Raw genomic sequence first — 5785 nt, 5'->3', positions numbered from 1 at the left:
GCAACAGATGATAGCCTAGGCAAAATAAAAAGTGAGAGAGAAAAACTTTAGAACTCAGCAAGTAATGAAGGAAAAGAAAAGAAAGAATCAAAAGAAAGTTAAAAATATTGAAGACAGGCAAAAAATTTTGAGCATATGGATAGTAGGAGAAGAAAGGAGATGAAACCAAAAGTAAGAAAACAGAACAAATACTAAATCCAGTAATTGCAGAGCAGTTTCCGAAAATAAAACATGTAAAACTGCATAATGAAAGTGTACATAGCATCACTGAGAAAATGAGCCATAACAACAAAGACATATTCCTGTAAAATTAAGTGACTTTAAAAAGAAAGGAAGGAAAGGAGGGAGGGGAAAAAACTCTTTTAGGTACGTACAAAATTAAGGGAAAAGAGTACATGACTTATTTGGAAAAGAAAATGCAGTAACATATTTAAGATATTTAAGAAAAAGAGAAGTGGGAGCCAAGAGTTATTTTTATCCAACAGAACAGATTTTGAAGTTCAAAGGGTTTAGGTAAATTCTTACCAATGTGCAATAATTCCAGGAATATTGTTCCCTTGGGTCCTTACTATGGAATCTACTGGAGAACAACCTTCAGACAAGCAAAATGACTAGAGGCATACTAATGTAAGGACTAGTAGGGGACAAATGCATTGTCACCTGTGGCCTAAGACTAAATGAGGGACAGGGGCAGAGAATATGGTATGGAATAGCTATATTCTCAGACAATATAGGTATTGAACAACTATAAAAAATGGGAAATGACAGAAAAGAAAAGCAAAACAATGTTAATAGTTCAGCCTTCGTTGATGGTAGTATTAGTTTTGTTACTCTAAGAATATTGTATGTGCAGCATTAGATAGAAAAAAAAAAATGAACAATTATGAGATTCCCTATTATCTCCCATGCCCTTAAAGACCACTGTTCTCAGTGATAAAGATACAGACACATTTTTAAAAGAAGTTAAGCAAAAGCCCTGAAGTCTAGAATTTGAGTTGGGAGTATCACTCTGAACTTAAGTTAGGTGGTCATTAGTACAAGAGAGAAAAATAAAACAAATTCAAGGCGGAGAATAGAGGAATCCTACTATGAATAGGAAGGTACAAGAGGATGACTTTTGAAAAGATATGGAATGATGTAAGTGTATGAGCCTTGTCACATCTGGGGACAGAGCAATCTCAGGCAGAGAGAGCCCCGGTTAAAACCATCCAGAAGCTCAACATTGGGCACATTTCCTTCTCTATCATTCCCATTTTCCATCAGCATACTAGAAAATTGTTTCAGAAGTTTTAAAAACTGGGCTGTAAACATAAATCAAGACCTCAAATGTGAAAATATGAAAGTTTAGAAATCAATATCGTTATATAAAACAGATTCACGATTAGAATGTGGTTTGTGAGATATGTAGAAAATCCTGTCCAGAGAGTCATGGAAATTCTCTTTACCATTCTTTCTTTCTACTTCATAAGGCAAGTACTAACAAGGGGCCCCAGTCTTTGTCTCCTCTCTGGATAGTCAGTGGATATTAAGGGAGACCATGTTAGGTAAGTATAGTTTACTCTAGGCCCCAAGTAGCTAAATTAGGGCACCAACTGTGTCTCCCATTATTTTTTTATAACCTTGGACTATATGTCTAAGGTAACTCTATCTCAACTGCCTCATCTATGCACTAGATAATAGCATTTACTTTATAGAGCTCTCATAAGGACTATATGAAATGCCACATGCAGAGAACTTAGAACCTATTATCAGAGTTGATGGATCACCACCAGATAGAGAATCTTCTATCCCAATGTGATGTGAGTCAGAATATGTGAGATCACATCCCAACTCCAAAATGTACCAGTCCTTTCCCTCAGTTGAGTTTCTTAACCTTGAGGAAGTGTCTTCTTTTACTTACAAAATATGGATTATAACTACATACTAAAACTAATTTGAAGATTCAGTACACTTTATTCGGATCTCATTATCTATCGATATATTTTCTTAAATGCTTCCCAAACAAATATTAAAGATACATGCAGAGTCCATCATAAAATAAATACTAACATTTCCGTCCCCTGTGTTCTGAAGAACATTAGATGGCAATTTTCTGCCAAAAATTTAAATTCTGAGAGTTCTTCACTTGGCAGAATACCTTGGAACAAAAATTGGAACAACTCAGTGAAGATTAGCATGGCTTTGCACAAGAATGACATGCAAATTCATCAAGTGTTCCTAGTTTTTAAAACTCATTGAACTGTATACTTACAATGGGGAAATTTTATGTTGTGCAAATTATATCTCAGCAAATCTGTTTTAAAAAAAATGTTTTAAGTTACTAGAACCTGAGGGAAACTTTCCTTTTTGTTGATTTGCCAGATGAAGGATTTTTCCCTAGGCCTGTTACCTACATTCCCAAATTTCCCCAATTTCTCAAGGATGCTGTGCATGTAATTATAGGCATATTTTCTTCTTTAAGAGTCCACTCTGGGCAGGTTCACATAGTGAAAGTCTGTGTTTCGTCCAACATGCGGTCCTCTGTTATGTATACTAGTACACTATAGATGCGATCTTTAGTGACTGTTTGGCTGACCATACACAGGGGGAAATGGAAATAAATCTTCCTTCCTGAGCTGCATATAAAGAAGGAAGGCAGATTCTATCTACTGTTCTTCTTACTAGTGCAAGGAAGTTAAAATAATATATACTTTAAGATTTACCAAATTAAAATTATTTCCTACATTTTAAAGCTTACTGTCATCAATTGAAAAAAAACGAACAGCTGAACGCATTTTTATGAAGAAAAAATTTCAGCACAGAATCCTCTGATACATTTGTTAAAGCTTAGTAAAAGTAGTCCTCATTTTGCACAGTATTTCAGTTATTCGGGTTTAATTAAATAACACCAGTTCCCAGAAAACACTGTTCAAATTTCAGCTACCAGCCTATATTCACTGAGAGTGACTGCATAAAAAACAGTCGGCTGCTATCTCTTCAATGCACAAGTCAGGACATAAATAACAAATGCAAAACACGGCCAGTGACAAATCATGTCATTTCTTTCAACGTCTGGTACTGATTGGTCCCTGTATACCTGCTACTCAGGCACAGACAACAAAACATGCACTTGTGTCACCTCCTTATCTTCCAGGGGTAGAGAGATGCAAAAGACAAAATACCCTGTAACATTTAAAGCACTAATACCAATACTGGTGGACAACACTGCAGTTCACTCTAATTTTCTAGGCTACTTGCATGAAAATGGGAAAATTGCCTTTATACACGACTTGATTAACCCAGCTTCTGGTCCAAGGAGGTATTTCGACTTTTAAAGGTTTTTTTTTTTTTAATCTTAGATGGACTTTTGGACAGACTACTGAAGCTACAATTGGAGATCGTGTCATTTCTTTAGCTGAGTTCGGGAAGATACATGACCTACAGCAGGGCAGCTGAGAGTACTCAAGCATCATGGCAGGAAGTAAAATGCGTGCAAAATGGTAGAAACTTCTACCTCGCTGTGAAAATAACTTTGCTAAATTTGAATTCTGTGTAAATGAAGTTTTAGATGAAAGAGCTGACCGTGGAAATGTTGACAGTGCCGCTAACATACATAACTATGCATATCCAACCAGAGGAACTCAGCAAAGCGTCTGACTCTTGATTTCTGCTCAAGTCATGATCCCAGGGTCATGGGATGGAGTCCTGCATCAGGCTCCATGCTGAGTATGGAGCCTGCTTAAGATTCTTCCTCTCTCCCTCTGTCCCCTCCCCTGCTCATGTGCTCTCTCTCTAAAACAACAACAATAATAATAATAATAATAAATATACTTCACACTAAAGAAACTCTCAAAGATGTTTCACAACATAGAAAACTCAAATCATATTGTGTTGAAAGCTGATCCAAACTTAGAAAAGAATCTAATAATTGTCAAGCCATTAAAAAAGAATCTATATAACTTATACAACAAAAAGAAGGCAAGTGCTGTTCAGACTGTTCTTGATAAGGTTTTTACAAAAAGAAACATTTTTGTTTCTAATTTTTAAATAACAGTATACTAAATAAACACTAGTTTTAATATTTTATTTATTTCTCTATAGATTTATAACCTTAAATAAGAGAGTTTTTAATACCTTTGCACCAAAAAATTTTAAAGATCATGAAACAATCGTAATTTTCTCCATTGTTTTAGAATCACTTTCCCATTTCCAGCTTGTACAGTCATTTTTTAATGTTTATTTATTTATTTTGAGAGAAAGAGAAAGAATGGGGGAGGGACAGAGACAAGAAGTGAGAGACTCCCAAGTAGGCTCCTCTCTGTGCAGTAGGATTGAACCCCAACCTGAGGTTCGATCCCACAAACTGTGAGACCATGACCTGAGCCAAAATCAAGAGTCAGATGCTGAACCCACTGAGCCGCCCAGGTGAGCCTGCATAATCATTTTTTGTGGTTCGGCACTGCTGTGCAACGTGTGGACCACCCGCATATGTTTCACATACACAACAGTCAGAAGCAGATATTTGTATTCAAAATTAATATAATCTACACAAAGCTAACTGATGTGCCTTCAAGATGTTGGAGCATCTTCCTCAATTTGGGATGCCTGAAAAGTAATTATTGTTACAAAAAGTTGTTATTATTATTAAAACTGTTATTAACTCACATGGAAATAGGTTTCTCTGCTGAAGGAACCATGGTCTTTGCTCTAAATTTTACCAAAGACAGTTAATTAAATAAGCTTGCCCAGATCTCACCTTTGATATGAACTTTGTGCTTACTGCCACACAGTTAACTTGATAAGGCCTCACATTTTTTCCTTCTCACCCAGAGGTTCTAAATTACCTACCAAATGGGTTAGTGCGAAGTAATCCTGTTCCTAAAGACTATTTACCGGGCAAGTTTATTCCTGTTCTGTTTATTGAGATCAACCTTCTCCAGGAACATTCCATATTTTCTATGATATTTAAATTCTAAAATGTCCTTCTGATAAAAGTGGTGACTAGATACACTCCTACTACACAGGAACATAAAAGAGTTGAGGTTAGCAGGCTTTAAACTAAATCAGGAGGCTTTTTAAATAGACTCCAGGAAGCATTTGAAAACAGTAGCATTCTTTTTTTTTTTTTTTAAATTTTTTTTTTCAACGTTTTTTATTTATTTTTGGGACAGAGAGAGACAGAGCATGAACAGGGGAGGGGCAGAGAGAGAGGGAGACACAGAATCGGAAACAGGCTCCAGGCTCCGAGCCATCAGCCCAGAGCCCGACGCGGGGCTCGAACTCACGGACCGCGAGATCGTGACCTGGCTGAAGTCGGACGCTTAACCGACTGCGCCACCCAGGCGCCCCGAAAACAGTAGCATTCTAAACACTGGAGAAATTTACGAAAGATCTCAGGAAATATGTAAAGAAACATTTCCGAAATATTTTTTAATTTGTTGATCAACGGGTTTGTAAGTGGCAACTCAGCATCAAAAGTCATGCCTAGAAATTTCTAATATGAAGGTCTGTGAAAAGGTAAACTGAGGTACCTTAAAATTTTCCAGTGTTTATTTGATGATGCACAGATCACAACTAGGCGGCACCAAACCAAAAGTGGCTAGGGACACTCCCAGAAAGGAGCTGGGGGACAGGTTTTTATAGAAAAGATGCAGAAGCAGAGCAAGGAAACTGACTGGCTATGGCTTCAGCAGCTGCCATCCTGCGGGAAAGTCTATTTGTCTGTGATTGCTTGTTCTTAAATTTGATATTCTCATAAGGAAGAGCGTTGATTCCAGCTGAGGTTTTGGTTGACTCAGGTAGGCTG

General features: G+C 37.0%; 1 non-coding gene across 1 annotated transcript; it reads left to right on the top strand.

The window, feature by feature from the left end:
• Positions 1-2116: 2116 nt before the first annotated feature.
• Positions 2117-2226, top strand: LOC122218814. The gene has a single exon (XR_006202132.1). It is a non-coding gene; the product is annotated as a U6 spliceosomal RNA (small nuclear RNA).
• The last annotated feature ends 3559 nt before the right edge of the window (positions 2227-5785 follow it).

Source organism: Panthera leo, chromosome B1 (assembly GCF_018350215.1).
Source record: "Panthera leo isolate Ple1 chromosome B1, P.leo_Ple1_pat1.1, whole genome shotgun sequence".
In the NCBI taxonomy this organism is placed as follows: Eukaryota; Metazoa; Chordata; class Mammalia; order Carnivora; family Felidae; genus Panthera; species Panthera leo.
This window is presented reverse-complemented; position numbering and strand designations above follow the sequence as displayed.